General features: G+C 46.7%; 1 long non-coding RNA gene across 1 annotated transcript in view; it reads right to left on the bottom strand.

The window, feature by feature from the left end:
* The window catches only part of LOC120404514, a 35,634-nt gene extending 28,751 nt beyond the window's left edge, over positions 1-6,883 (bottom strand). The window contains exon 1 of the long non-coding RNA XR_005598026.1: positions 6,628-6,883. This is a non-coding gene — a long non-coding RNA (uncharacterized LOC120404514). The remainder of the gene's footprint in view (positions 1-6,627) is intronic.
* Between the last annotated feature and the right edge of the window lie 9,270 nt (positions 6,884-16,153).

Below are 16,153 nucleotides of genomic sequence, written 5' to 3'. Positions count from 1 at the left end.
AGCAGGTGGGACCCAGCTGCAGGGCAGATAGTCCAACCCCCATGGAGCGCTGAGCAGGCAGCCGAGCCCCGGTCAGTGTGGGCGTTGGCAGACCGAGCTCCATGGAGAGCGGGGCTGGGCAGTTGGGGCTAGCAGCATGAGCCCTGCAGAGCGCACAGCTGAGCCCCAGTCGGTGGGAGCCCAAGCCCCAGTGGCTAATTTGTCCCTCATGGGGCACCCCCCTAGGGACAGCCCTGGTGGCAGAAGAAAAGGTATTTGCACGCCAAACCAGCCGGAACCACGATGTAGCCAGTGTAGCAGCATTAAGGTGCCTCAGTAATTAGTGCTGTTTTGCTTCAGTGAGACGTGAGTGAATTGTCTCATTTTCTAGTTTGCTGGTTGTTAGCATTTTCTCTGTGTTGTTTTTATTAGAACTTTTGTGCACAAGTTCAATGGATAAGTGGCTGAAAAAGGAAAGTGTAAAGACACAAGAATCAGCTAATGTTTCCTCAAATCCACACTGTGGAAAATCTAAGTCTAATGATCATGATGGTCCTGGAAAGTCACTTACAAAGAAAAGAAAATATGATGATGATTATATAAAACATGGCTTTACATGCATTGGTGATGAAGAATGTCCAAAACCACTGTGTGTAATTTGTGGTGATGTTCTAGCAAACAGCAGCCTCAAACCTTCTCTACTTTGGTGCCATTTAGAAACGAGGCATCCTGCACAACTCGACAAGCCTGTTGTTTTTTTCAAGTGAAAATTAGCTGAGAGGAAAAGTGGCATTACCAATTTTATATCCAAAGCAAGTACTGATAATGAAAATACACTTGAAGTGTCATACCATGTGAGCTACCAAGTAGCAAAAGCATCAGAAGCCCATACCATAGCAGAGAGCTTGATTGGCTAATATATAAAAGCCGTAGTTAGTTGCAGGCTCGAAGAAAAGGCTGCAAAAAGGAGTGACATGGTACCTTTGTCCAATAATAGATTGTCACGAAGAATTGATGACATGTCAAATAATGTAGAGACTACAATTGTACATAGAGTGAAAAATATTTCATATTATGCCATACAGTTAGATGAATCAACTGACGTAGCTAATCTAGCTATTTTGCTACTGTTTGTACTTTATGCGAATGAAGGTATGGTTGAAGAAGACTTGTTGTTTTGCCGACCATTGGAAGAATGTACAACTGGAAAAGATAGCTTCAATATGACTAATGCATATTTTCAAGAAAAGGAAATAGATTGGTCTCGTTGCCTAGGCATTTTCACTGATGAGGCCACATCAATGATGGAGAAGTATACTGGATTTGTAGCTTGAACAAAAAAGGTTGCATCAAAAGTCTCTTGGACTCATTGCAGTATCCATAGACAAACCCTCGCAACAAAACACATGTCTGAGAGACTAAAGGAAGTGCTGGACAATGCAGTGAAAACGGTGAATTTCATAAAATCACGGCCAACAAATTCCAGAATATTTCACATACAATTGTCTGTTGACCCATACTGAAGTTAGATGGCTCTCATGGGGCAAAATCCTTGTGCACTTGTTTGAGCTTAGAACGGAAATCCTAGGTTTTTTTTCAACAACCACCCTTTCCACCTGGCTCAGTAATGTTTGACTCCAGAGCCCAGCTTATTTAGCAGATATTTTCTCAAGAATTAATGACCTACATTTATCTCTTCAAAGCCTCAATATAACAGTTTTCAATGTGCAAGAGCGAGTTGAATCCATGATAAAGAAGTTGCAGTTCTCGGAAGGCTGTTTGGAAAACCACCAAACTGAGTGTTTCAGTAATCTTCATGACTTCCTGGCAGAACATAAACTTCAGTTAGATCAGTGCACTAAAGCCAATATAACTGCACACATAAAAGGACTTTGCACAACTTTCCAGCTATGTCAGGCAATAATGACTGGATATGCAACCCCTTTGATGATACCACTTTCTCAACACAGATATTGAACACAGGAAAAAGATAAATTGATTGAGATCTCCTATGATTACAAACTGAAAAGGAGTTTCAGAAATCTGTCACTGATCAACTTTTGGCTGAGTTTAAGAAACAAGTACCCCCTTCTGGCAGAAAAAGCTTCTACAGTTTTGTTACCGTTTTCAACAACGTACTTATGCGAGAAAGCGTTTTCCTCATATACGCATCTGAAAACCAAATACAGAAACAGACTTGATGCCAAACTAGACCTGAGACTTTATCTTTCTCCAGTGGTTCCAGACTTCCAAGAGCTATGCTGAGCAAAACAAGCACATCCATCACCCTGAGGAAATTTAAACTTAAATCCCTGGAAATATTCACGTTTAGGAGGGGGGTTCATGAGATTTCACAATTTAGTGAAAGGAGTTTGTGGGCTGTTAAAGTTTGGGAACCAATGGCTTAGACTGAAGAAGCAACCTCTGATGGGAGGATGAAGCTCAGCTGAGCAGGTGGCCTGGCTAGTATAAAGAAATGGTAGCAGTGAGGGAGTCTGCAGCCACCCTCCTGGGAGCTTGGCCCTGAGGGAAGGGCATACTCAGAAAAGAGAAGGTTGGAGAAGAAAACTGGTGGGAGGCGAGTAGGAAGCATCCTAGGGAGAGGGCAGCAAGGCCGAAGACTGACCAGACCTTGGCTGCGTGTTGTAGGGTCCCTGGGCTGGAACCCAGAGTAGTGGGCAGGCCTGGGTTCCCTACCAGCCACAGCTGGAGCTGCATAGCCTGGACAGCTGGTCCAGTGCATCCCTATACCCTGGAAGGGGATGCACACAGTGTCCGGTGGGCTGGGTCATGAAGAGGAAGCTGCAGTTCCTGGTGTGAGAGGTGCTGCTGCAGAGGGAAAAGAGGACAATGGGTGGGGAGAGACTGCAAGGGGAGGTGTCAGACCTGAAAGTGAGCTAATCCCCAGAATAGCCAGGAGGCAGCACCACCTAGTGGTGAGTAGAGCACCCCAGGACAGGCCTGCAGAGTTTCGTTCAGTGGCCACTGCATTTCCACAAGTGCAGGGCAGCCCTGTCTGCAGCACGGCATCTCCTCAGGACCAAGATACCACAGTGCTTTTGGTAGTAAGCACTCTATTACTCAGAACAGAGCTATTCTGGATATGAGTCTGCTGCAGTTCTCTGGCCCCTGACGCTGTCCCACCAAACCTAGTCCCATGATGGACACCACCCTTCCAGGAACAAACTTAGCAGCTGGTCATTTTGGAATAACTCATCCCAGAATACGAGGAGGATCCTTTTCCTAAACTATTGTAAATCCTATTTTTCATTATCCTATCAGGCTCTGTATAGCCTCAGTTGTCTGTCTGGCATGATTCTTGGATTGACTCACAAAAAATATGACCAAAGGAAAGCCCCAGTGCAACAATCGAAGGCAGAGAAATCTAAAGCAGCCCAGGGAGATGGAAAACTCAGAACAGCACAGGAGTGAAGTCAAGTTGATGATGTTATTGATCTTTTTGATGTGGAATAGGTCCAGTTCTTCCCCATAGCTTGCACTTGGGGGGCAACGGGACAGATGCACCCCCTTGTGAGCACTATGTGCATTATCAGAGCTTTACAAACAAGCAATAAATGTAATACCCAACTGCACGTAGGGTAGTATTCTAAAACCATTGCACTAAGTAGAGTTACCTTCTTTGGGGAGAAAGTTAATGTGCTTCCTGGCATGCTCTGGTAACTGTCTGGTATTTGTATCTACAGTTTGGCGACAGGCCATAAGAAAAAAGTGACTCTGCTAGTGTGTGTAACAAATATGAATGTTCTGATTTGAGGATCCAGTATAGCAAATATTTTCCAGGATAAACATTCTGAGTGTTCCAGGGACTTTCTTCTGGGAACTGGAACTGGGACAAAACCTGAAGTGAGCATTAGCTGGCTGTACTGTCCATGGGAATAAGTAATCTAGTTCAGGCACATACAGAGGGGTGCCTGCATGACTGTGTCACTGACATGGCTGTGCCATAGCAGCCCCGCTGGCTAAGTGTGGCTTTGCAGCTCCCTGCCTCAGTTTCCCCTCACCAAGGTTTTCTCTCTCCTGGGGATTCGTGTGGCTCAGCCAATGGCAGATTAATGCACAGGCCCAATTTAGGGGCCCCAGGAATGCTGGAAGCTGGGTAGAAGAGGGAAGGCCACCAGCGCTGGAACTGTGGCCATGCCCCTACACCTTGTCTTTCCCTGGGGCCACACCCCCTGGCCAGGCTAGAAGCCAGAAACAGACCAAGGTAAGAGCTGCCCCAGACCCTCCACCTGCCCTGAATGGGGAGGCCTGGAGGCCCGAGAGCAGCCCCTGCTCTGTGTTCCCCCTTCCCCGCCCCCTCCAGGGCAGTTGGAGCGTCGGGGGCTCCCCACAGCAGCCCAAGCTCCCTTGGCGGCTCTTAGAAGCCTCAGGGGAGAGGAGGATCGGGGGAAGGGCCCATGGTGATGGAGGGTGCTAAGCCCTACCTCATGTCCTCCCCCCACTGGGAAGAGGCTGGCACTGCTAGCAGGGGCTGCGTTTTGCTGTGCGGGAGCTAATCACCTTATCAATTCCCCCAGCGCTAAGCACAGCCCCTGCCAGAGTCTCTGCCTATGTTAAAAAGTGAGCAGGCATGGCTCTCCCACTGTTCTGGCACCCCTGGGGTGGGGGTGGGGGGGCAAATGTTCTGTGGGTCCAGAGCATCAATATGTCTTAATCCATCTCTGGGCTCAGCCCTCCAGCTGGGTCAGTCTCCGTCTTCTCCACACGTTGGAGTTGGTGATGTGGTTTAGCCTTCTGGCCAAGTTAATAACTAAAATTTACCCCCTTCTGGTGTAACGTAAGTCCAAACCAACAGTTCTTTGGTTCACCTTCTGGGCTACCTTTAAGTCTCTCTGCTCTGGGATAGAGAGAGTGCTGATTCCCAAGCTCTTTCCATAGAATCCCTCTCACAGTCTCAACCCCACTGGGCTACTTTTCAGTCTCCTTGGCTCTGGGATAGTCCCCTTTTTTTTCCAGACGTCAGGCTCTTCAACAAGAGCCCAACTTGCTCCCTTCTTCCTGAGTTCTCCTAGTCCTTTTATGAGGTCCAGGTGTACTTGACTCCAATTAGTTCCCCCCCCGTAGGCTGGGAGGCAGCTAATTAGGACACAGACAGGGATGGTTGAACAGGGCTGGTTAGCCCCAGGTCCCTTACCTTAAAGAAGCAGGCCACACTGTTACAGGCAACAAGCACACAATTGGTACTCAGTAAATAATAATTCTATGTAATGTAAAAAATGGATAAGGGAAGCAAAGGGACACAAGGAGAACTCTATGGCCAGCCAAGTTAAGAACAACAATAAAGAGGTTTTTTTTAAAGTATGTGAGGAACAAAAAGAATCCTAACAATAGTATTGGTCCATTACTAGATGGAAATGGTAGAATTATCAATAATAATGCAGAAAAAGCAGAAGCGTTCAATAAATAGTCTGTTCTGTATTTGGGAGGAACAAACAGATGATGTAGTCATATCATATGATAATGTTCTTTCTATTCCACTAGTATCTCAGGATGTTAAACAGCAGCTACTAAAGTTAGACATTTTTAAATCAGCAGGTCCAAATAACTTGCATCCAAGAAGCTTAAGAGTTGACTGAGGAGCTCACTGGATTGTTAATGTTGATTTTTCAATAAGTCTTGGGAAAGTTCCAGAAAACTGGAAGAAAGCTAATGTTGTGCCAATATTTAAAAAGAGTAAATGGCATGACCTGGTTAATTATAGGCTTGTCAGTCTGACATAGATATCAGGAAAGATAATGGAGTTGCTGATATGGGACTTGATTAATAAAGAATTAAAGGAGGGTAATTTAATTAATGCTAATCAACATGGGTTTATGGAAAATAGATCCCATCAAACTAACTTGACATCTTTTTTGTACGAGATAACAATTTTGATTGTTACAAGTAATAGTGTTGACCTAACATACTGAGACTTCTATAAGGTATTTGACTTGGTACCACATGACACTTTGATTAAAAAAAACTAGAAAGATATACAATTAACGTGTCACACATTAAATGGATTAAAAGCTGGCTGATAGTCTCAAAATGTAATTGTAAACAGGGGATCATCCTTGAACAGGTGTGTTTCTAGTGGGGTACCACAGGGTTAGGTTCTTGGCCTTATGCTATTTAACATTTTTATTAATGTAACCCTTCTGCCCCTCTGAGTTGGCAGCAACGAGGGCCGGGTTCAGTGTCCAGGGGTTCCATTTCAATAACGCAATGCAAAACCGGCTCGAGCCCCCACCCAGTGACCTGGGACAATTACATAACACCCCCCTGGGCGCCTCTAGGAGGCAATACTTCCCCTCTCGCAAGCACAGAGTCTGAGTGTAGCAAAATCCTTTTAATAAAGGAGGGAAACAATGTGGCATCATATTGGGGAAAGACCACAAACAGGATTCATAACATAAACCATGAGCAAAAGACCCACCAAGTAAGTTTTGGCAATGTCCTTTTCCCCTTAGGGAAAGTCCAATCCAGTCTTAAGTCCAATCACCCCAAAGTTCAACAACCCAAAAGTCTCTGTCCCTGGTCAGTGCCGCCCCAGAGTTCAAAAGTTAATCTGCAGAGTTTTACACACACACCCCCAGCCTGGGTGGAAATGGGGTGGGGGGTCGCACAGGGTGTTAATGGGCACCTTACGTGGTCCGAGGCTGACTACCCCGCCTCTCTATGGAGTTCTGCTGCCGCCTTCACCACGAACAGCTCCACTCCACCAGCTGACCTGTGAGCCGCTCCAGCCGTCCCCGCAAACTGCTCTGCTCGCTCCGCTCGATCTCTGTTCCATGGGCCGGTCCAACCGTCCTGCAAACTGCTCAGCTCTGCTCTGCTCCGCGTTCTGTGAGCTGCTCCAACTGTCCTGCAAACTGCTCCGCTCTGCCAGTTGCTTAGTGATATATCTTAAGGCTCCCCCACTAGTTTACACCGCATTCAGTGATCTCAGCTCAGTAAGTTTAGCTCTTTTAGTGATTTCAGCTCTTAGTAGGGGAGCCCCAGTGCTGGTGCACTATTGGCCCAAAGTGAATGCAGCTCAGCAGCTTTTAGCTAGATTTCTAATAAAATCAAAATTAGCTCTGCTATTCAACAGTGGAGAGAAGAGAAGGTGCAATTGCTGTTCCAGACCCTCAAAAGGGGCCCATACCATCAGGTACACATACCAGTTCCCAGCCTCTCTCAATTCACTGGGTTTTGGAACCCATGTCCCTTATCTAGCGAGTGCTACTTAGTTGATGGTGAGACCCTCTGTCATAAAACCTGTTCATAGTCCCTCATTCACATAATCAGGGTAAGAACACTTTATTCCTCCTGCCCCAATAACAGAGAAATTGGGGATCCCACAGCTGTCAAAGTGACCATTTTAGACTGCCGTGGCCTATGCTAGGCAGGGTGGGTGTGCCTATGCAAACAAGATCAGCCCCTGAAATTCTTTTCCACACTCACCATAATTCACCACCAGATGTCAGGGTAGAGCTCATCCTGACTCTGCTTACATTAACAATCTGGAAAAAAAAATCACCACAGTAAGTTTTCAGAAGACCCATAAATTAGGAGAGTACTAAATATCAAGAGGACAGGTCACTGATACAGAGCGATCTGAATCTCTTGGTAAGCTGGGCTCAAGCAAACAGTATGCATTTTGGTACAGCTAAATGTAAATGTATACATCTAGGAACAAAGAATGTAAGCCATACTTACAGAATGGGGACTCTATCCTGGGAAGCAGTGACTCTGAAAACATTGGCTAACCAGCTGAACATGAGCTCCCAGTGTGGTCAAAGAGCTAATGCGATCTTGGGATGCATAAACCGGGGAATCTCAAGTAGAAGTAGAGAGGTTATTTTACCTCTGTATTTGGCACTGGTGTGACTGTTGCTGTGTCCAGTTCTGGTGCCTGCAATACAAGAAGGATGCTGACAAATTGGAGAGAATTCAGAGAAGAACCATGAGAATAATTAAAGGATTAGAAAACACGCCTTATATAGTGATAGACTCAAGGAGCTCAAACTATTTAGCTTAACAAAGGGAAGTTTAAGTGGGGACTTGATTATAGTTTGTAAGTGCCTACATGGGGAACAAATATTTACTAATGGGCTCTTCAGTCTAACAGAGAAAGGTATAATACAATCCAATGGCTGGAAGTTGAAGCTAGATAAATTCAAACTGGAAATACGGCGTACGTTTTTAATAGTGAGAGTCATTAAACTTTGGAACAATTTCCCAAGGGCTGTGGTGGATTCTCCATCACTGACAATTTTTACATCTAGATTGGATGTTTTTCTAACATTATTTTGGGAAGATTTGTGGCCTGTGTTATTCAGAAGAGCAAAGTAGATGATCACAGGGGTTCCTTCTGCCCTTGGAAACGATGAAATCTGTGAATGTCGATACAGCTGTGTTCTAGGGCAGAAGTTTATCTATAGTAAGAAATGCTTTTTGAAAATGAGCAGCTGACATTTCTCCGGTCAATGTATAAGCAGGGTCTGGGTTCTACCTTGTCCCAGGACCATATCTGCGAACAATGAGTTGCTCCCCACAGAATAACTTGATCATGTTCTGCTGTTCTCTATATCCACAATTACGATTTTCAAGTTGCAGCATATTAAATCTAGGTAAGACTTTCTTTCTATTTGATTTTAAACCAACTCTGGTGAATCAGAGTTCACTATAAGCAAGTTCTGTTCCCAGAATGCCACACTGACTTGGAATATTAAATACATATTGTGCACAGTGGCTATAGTGATGCATTTTTAATGAAAAAAGATCATTTATTCCTCCCTTCATTGCACAGCGGGAAACTGGAGTATTAAAGCCAAGGAACAATCATACAGTGTTGGAAGAGAAGGCTGCCTTATTTTGAGGCAGTTTATTGTGTTCTGTAGCTCCATCTAGTGGATGGTTTGCAATTTCACTTCAATATCGAAGCTGTATTATCATATGGATGGCACCAATAGACTGGGCAGGCTTCCAGTACACCTTATGGATTAAAATGTAAAGTAATATTATGTACCAATCATGCATTCATTTCCCAGCCTAAATTTCCACTGATTTTAATAGAGCCTTGTTTCCACTTGGGAAATTTGGACCCCAATACACCTGAAATGCATCATCTCCACATACAACATTTCTCTGCCTGGTGCATAGGAATTCTCCCCACCACCTGGAGCCCAGCTGACCAGAACTTTGCTCTGAGCAAACCAACATGCAGTCCTCCATTGTGTCAATTTCTGCTGGTGCAGATGATAAGCATTAGTATAACGGCCCCAGCAGGTGTGGAATAATGAGCAGTGGGTGCAGAACTTTTGGACGTGCAAGGCCATATTCCTGGGTCTGTGTACCGAACTCGCCCCCGCCCACACCAAAATGAGAGCTGCACTGACAGCGGAGAAGCGAGTGGCAATTGCACCGTGGAAACCTGCAATGCCAGATTGCTTCCTGTCAATTGGGAATCAATTTGGAGTCAGGAAATCTACCATGGGGTCAGTTGTCATATAAGTGTGCAGGCAGGGCCATTAATCACCTCCTGCTATGCAGGACTGTGACTCTTGGCAATGTGCAGGACGGAGTGGATGGCTTTGCAGCTATGGGTTCCTGAACTGCAATGGAGCGATAGATGGCATGTATGTCCCTATTTTGGCACCAGAGCACCTTGCTGCAGAATACATCGGCCGAAAGGGCTGCTATTCCATGGTTATTCAAGCATTGGTGGATCAGTGGGGACACTTCACCAACATCAGTGTTGGCTGGTCAGAGAAGGTGCATGACACACACATCTTTAAGAACACAGGACTGTTCAGAAAGCTGCAAGCAGAGACTTTCTTTCCTGACCAGCAGATTATAATTGGCAATGTTGAAATGCCAAGTGATCCTGGGAGACCCAGCCAGTGTGTGGGTTCTGTAGTGTCTCTTGTAATAGACCGAAGATAGGACTCAAATGTGGTACCCACAGAAGGGATGCTCCACTTGGGATATTGTAGGCATCAAAGTTATTATTAATTCTTTATATTACAGTAGTACCTAGAGGCCCCAGTCAAGATGCAGGCCCCATTGTGCTGCATGTTGTACAAACATAAAATAATAGTCAGTCCTTGCCCCCAAAGAACATGTGCAATCTAAGGCTCTGATCCTACAAGCTAGAGATGGGCTGTGCTGGAGTCCCGCTGACTTCAGAGGGACTCTGTGATGGCTGAAGGAAGAACGGCCATACTGTGGGTGGGAAGAGAGGACTCCCCTTAGCCCCGGGGCTGTGGCGGGGAGAGAGGCGGGATCTGCATTAATTACGCCTCTGTTTTTTGTTTCTATTGGTGGCGCACATCCGCACATCACCTTGATATTGGTGCTGCACATAACAAAATTCATTCTGCACCTGGATGGAAAAAATGAGTGGGAAATTTGTCATGGAAAGCAAAACTTAAGATGCTGAACTCACTCCCCTTGCGCCCCGAAAGTTTGAGGCACTACATTCCCCCTTCTGCTCGGGATTGCTTGTTCTCAGGGCCAGTCACAGCACCAGCCATGGTGAGTATGGCTCTTCGAGTTGGGGAAAAGAGGAGGGAATTGGTCAGGTGCCCTATACTACTAGAATCATGCAATGTCACTGAACACTGGCACCATTTTCCACAGGCAGTGGTGATTTTGGCTGATATCTCACACCTGAGAACAACAGAGGCAGAGCTGCTGCTGGTGTCCCAAAGCTGCCCGGCTCCATATGCTGGTAGCCTGTGTAATGCAATGGTTCCTGCTGAAGTTATCGCTGAGGGTGTGGGAAAATGTCCTACCACAGCAGAAGAAAAAAGGTAGCTCTCCCCAGAAACCTTCAGCAGAGCACCTCCTTGAAAGTTTCATCAAGATCTCCCCAGAGGCTTCACGGGATATCCCGCTGCACATAAACAATCTGCTCCTTGTGCCCCGCCTACTCAAGAGGAGAGTGAACAGCAGATAGCAACTCTACCTCCCCTGGTTGTACCACTACCTCTTCTAACACAAGTAAATTAATAAGTCCAAAGATGTCTCTTGCTACTGTCAGGGGCCATCCCTGATACTGAAAATTAAACTACACACTTACCCGAGAATCGAGATTCCTTCCCCTGCAGCGGGCTTGCTCGTGCTCAACTGGCTGGACCTGCATTGGAGTCAAAAACAGGCCCTGGCTCATTGTGCAGCTGGATCCCCTGGTCACCTGTCCCCCATATGCCTCCTCCTCTTCCTTGTCCACCTCTCCCTCCTCGCTGTTCACAGCAGAGCCCTGTGATTGGGCTCCTCGGAGGTATCCATGGTGCTGTCAGAGGTGTTGGGGTCTCTGCCGAGGACGGCATACAGATCTTTGTAAAAGCAGCAGGTCTGAAGCTCGGCTCCGGATTGATTGTTAGCTTCTCTGGCCTTCTGGTTTGCCTGCTGCAGCTCCTTGGCTTTCTCGTGGCACTGCTGCTGGTCCCTGTCATAGCCCTTCTCCTGCATCCCTGAGCAATCCGCTTGTAGTTGTCCACGTTTCTACAGCTGGATCGGAGCTTTGTCTGTAGAGCCTCTTCTCCACACAAGCCCAGGAGATCCAACATCTCCTGTCTACTCCAGGCAGGAGCAGGTCTGCAGCGTACGGTCACCTGGACAGTTGCACTGAACAATGGATGGCTACTAGGTGTGCCCACCAAGCCAGGAAAAGGGATTTCAAAAATTCACCAGGCTTTAAAGGCGGGGCGGGATTCCCTGGGCAGCGGAGTTCACAATGGTGACCAGATTTGTCAGTTTGGAGCACTGTGGGACAGCTGCTGGAGGACAGCAAGGGCTGATGTAACTAAAGCAGTGTCTACACTGCATCAGCCTAAGTACATCAACCTTGGCTCTATGCCACTCGAGGAGATGGTGTTAAATCGACATAACAGGACACATATGTCAGCAAGAGCCAAATGTAAGTGAAGACACATGCACAATTAGGTCGATGCCTAACTTTGTAGAGTAGACCAGGCCAAACACAGTGAAGAGGGCCTGAAGGAACAATAAACATCCATTTATAAGTGGAAACAGAACAGCAGATGGCACCCAGTTGAAGCCAGCATTATAATCTGTTCCAGAGGCTCTCTGTAATTCACTGATAGGCCAGACGTGCATGCCGTGAGCAGGTTACGGACAGGAGCAAACCCAAACAGTGAAATGCATATTCTTTCTGGGATGCCCTCTGGGGAAAGAGACTTAAATTTTTCTCAGTCAGAATATTTGAGAGGTAACATGAGCTTTGTTCTCCCATCACATATCTGGGTGGGATCAAATGGGGTCTCGGAAGGGACTGTTGTCATGCAAATGTAAATGTGCTTCTCTTGGAGAAGCTGAGTTTTCCCAGCTCTGTGACTCATCACTTCCCCCACACTTCTGCTGCTGCTGCTGGCATGTCTGCACCTGCACTTTCCAAACTACGCAGCGGGTTTTGTCTTGTATCATGATTGAGAAAGGAAAGTTTACAAGACAGACAGAGACCATGTGATTTCCAGAATTGCTTCTTTTCCTGTACATTTCATGTCATAGGTGCTGACTCTGTGGGTGTTCCGGGGCTGGAGCACCCATGGGGAAAAATTAGTGGGTGCTCTGCACCCACCGGCAGCCAAGCTCCCCGCCCCCCTCCCCTCTGCCTCCTCCTCTGAGCGCGCTGCGTCCCCACTCCTCTGCCTACCTCTCAGCACTTGCTGCCGCCAAACAGCTGTTTGCGGCATAGCAAGCTCTGGGAGGGAGGGAGAGGAACGAGAATGTGGCGCGCTCAGGGGAGGAGGCAGGGAAGAGGTGGGGCCGGGCTGGGGATTTGGGGAAGGAGTCAGAATAGGGGCAGGGAGGGGACAGAGTCACCAATTTGACAGAGTGACTTTTTTGGCACTTTTGACCAATCTCTGCTCAGCACTGAGGTTACGTTAATAGATTCAAAGAGGATAATGCCAGCAGGGGCCACCGTAAGCTCCCAGTCTGACCTACTGTATAACACAGGCCATAGGACTTCCCTGAAGCTCAACTCGCAGACTTCAGGGATTGCAGCTGCTGGAAGCAGCCACTCACAGAAACAAGAGACAGTCTGAACCCCTGTTTTTAGCAAGGTCACTTTCAGGCTATCACATCATCTGCTGTTTCCTTATTGCCTCTTTATTATTATAGCAAATTCTAGTATCTAGTCAGCCCAAAGCATGCACCCTTTGGAGACTGGGAGCTGTAATAAAAGGAATCACAACCTGCTAGTCCTCTCTCCTACCCTCCCCAGCTCCACTAGATGGCAGCAATTGTGTATCTTTTCCACTTCGTTTTATTGCTCCCATTGTACTTTTGTAAAACACACACTAAGCCAGGAGTAGGCAACCTATGGCACACGTGCCAAAGGCGGCACGTGTGCTGATTTTCAGTGGCACTCACACTGCCCGGGTCCTGGCCACTGGTCCGGGGGGGGGGGGCTCTGCATTTTATTTTAATGTTAAATGAAGCTTCTTAAACATTTTTAAAACCTTATTTACTTTACATACAAGAGTTTTGTTACATTTTAATATTTCTATAAGTCTATAATATATATTACTGGCACGTGAAGCCTTAAATTAGAGTGAATAAATGAAGACTCGGCACAGCACTGCTGAAAGGTTGCCGACCCCTGCACTAAGCTTTAAGGCAGCCTTTAAGCTGTCTTTTGGGCTGTAGAGTGCCCTTCCCCTCCTGGTAAATAATTGTCTTTATCACAATTTCTAATCAAAGGGCTCGCTCTTATACTCTGCTACTTCTGGAATCTACCCTACGGTGATGTCTTGGGGCCACAGCTCCCCACTATTTCCAGTTCCTCCTCCTTTGACCACATTAATCAAGCTGGGACACTCTGGGGACCCTTCCCAGACCTGAAGAGCTCCATGTAGCATGAAAGCTTGTCTTTCTCACCAGCAGAAGCTGGTCCAATAGCAGATATTACCTCACCCACCTTGTCTCTTTCATATTAATCAAGTGTTTTGTAGAGTGTTTAACATGACTAACTTCTATGGATGTTTGTTGTAATAAAGATTAGTTGGCTTTATCATACTCTTAAGTGTTGTTAAGATGTGAGTGTATCATCCAGTCTGGCCTTTCACTGTCTTGTCTGTCCTGGGTGTTTACAATTCTTCCCTGTCAGGAGACTGATGACTGGGCTGGGGGTTTCTGTTCTCAGCTGTAACCTGATCTGCAAAGTCACAGCTAAAGACAAAATCGGAAAGAAATTTCCACACACGTTATTCTGGCCAATGTGGTGACAGACATGTGTCATGATGTTTGATTCACTAGCTCCCTGGCTTCTCCTTTTTGGGATGGGGGGTGGGGGGAATCACAAATTAATATTGTAACAATACCTACCTCTTATAGAGTCTTTGTCAACAGTAAATCTTAAAGCACTTTATAAAGGAGGTCAGTATCATTACCCCTATTTTACAGATGGAAAAACTGAGGCACAGAGAGCACAGGTGACTTGCTAAGGTCACCCAGCAGCAATAGACCCCAGCTGTCCTGCATGCAGGCCAGTTTCCTATCCACAAGGCCACACTGCCAAGGGCAGGGCTGCCCCGGGGAGGGGTAAGTGGGGCAATTTGCCCCAGGCCCTGGGCCCCACAGGGGGTCCCACGATAATATAGTATTCTATAGTATTGCAACTTTTTTTTATGGAAAGGGCCCCCAAAATTGCTTTGCCCCAGACCCCCTGAATCCTCTGGGCAGCCCTGGCCAAGGGAATTGTTCCTAAAAAGGTACAACTACTGTGGGACTTTTTTTCTTCCCCCAGAGGATGTTATATGGCTGATGAAACTGAAAGGCTTGCCTTAAGCACGATATCCTCCTTCTCCATACATCATACTGCCTTGGCAAAGCTATTGAATAAAGCCATGATGTGCACATGGCTCTGAGCATTTCACTAAGCCTCTATTGAGAGCCTCTGCCTCTAACTTACATCTAGAAGGTGCTCTAGTGCTTGCAGTGCAATTCAGGGGAGTTAGTCTCAACTCTCTTGTGAGCCAAAGATAAATCCTTTAAGGTGGTCACTGGAGCTCATCTGACTAACCTGGGGGGTCAGAAGTCTCTTGGAAACACAATGTGATTCATAATTACACTACGTCGCTGTTCAGAGACCCCACTGATAATTAAACGGAGCCCCTACAGTAGCTGTAAGAGGGTTACCTGCCAAGCTATTCTGGGAACAGACGAAACTAGAGCTAGTCTCAAGGCACAACATTCAGATCCAGCTCCCAGCCGCCCTATATGAGCTTGCAGGCTGTGTCTGTAGAAAGCCCCTCCCAGGTGGGGAAGGCAGGCAACTGGTAACAGTGAGTCACAAAACCCACTAACCCTTTCCCTTCACTGAGGACCCAAACCTGTTAGCTGGGCGAGTGGTTTCAGATTAACACTGTCAGCCTGTCACTGGGCTGTTTCACATGCTTTCCTCAGCAGTTCTTAATAGACGCTCCCTCTGCATCCCACGGGATTTGTATCTCAGTGAGTGATATGGGGTGGAATTGTGCTCACCCACACAGAGCTTAAGTATGTGTGAAATGTACAGGTGACCTACAGAAGTTTGAGGCCCTCTAGCCCTTTAAGTAGTGACCAGAGAAGATGCACAGCTGGGCTGTGTCTGCAATGGACACCACCTTCACTGGGATGGGAACCAGTTGTTCAGCACAGTTCACTGCCAGTGCCCTTTCCAACCCCCAGCCTGTCCCCTGTCCCAGAGCCCCTCCCCGCTGCCATAGAAAGATGTTGTGGCAGTGCCCATTGGTACACAGGGGGCACAGGTTCCCCTCCTTTGGGGCCTCCTGCCAGGGTTTGTTTGTCACACAAGCAGTGCAGGAAGCTGAGTTATTCTTAGTCCGTGCAATTGCTTTGGCAAACACGACCCTGGTTTACTGTAAAAATCCCCCCCTACATGCCCCTCACCAAAAAACTCCAGTCCCAATGCTGTGCTCTAGTTCCAGAACCATGAATTACCGAGATGGTTCCAAAAAGTCTGTCACAGCAGAACGTGAGGGGCTCCGCCTCCAGCCAAACAGCAGCCATGGAACACACACGAGGCATCGTCTTCTAGCAATCAGTGATTCTATTCCATGCAAGTCACAAGAGGAAATGAGAAGAAAGGATCTCTCAGAAAAGCTGAGATATTTAAACCTGTTTAAATCCTAGGAACTGATGTTATCTCCCTTTTAAA

Source organism: Mauremys reevesii, linkage group 4 (genome assembly GCF_016161935.1).
Source record: "Mauremys reevesii isolate NIE-2019 linkage group 4, ASM1616193v1, whole genome shotgun sequence".
In the NCBI taxonomy this organism is placed as follows: Eukaryota; Metazoa; Chordata; order Testudines; family Geoemydidae; genus Mauremys; species Mauremys reevesii.
This window is presented reverse-complemented; position numbering and strand designations above follow the sequence as displayed.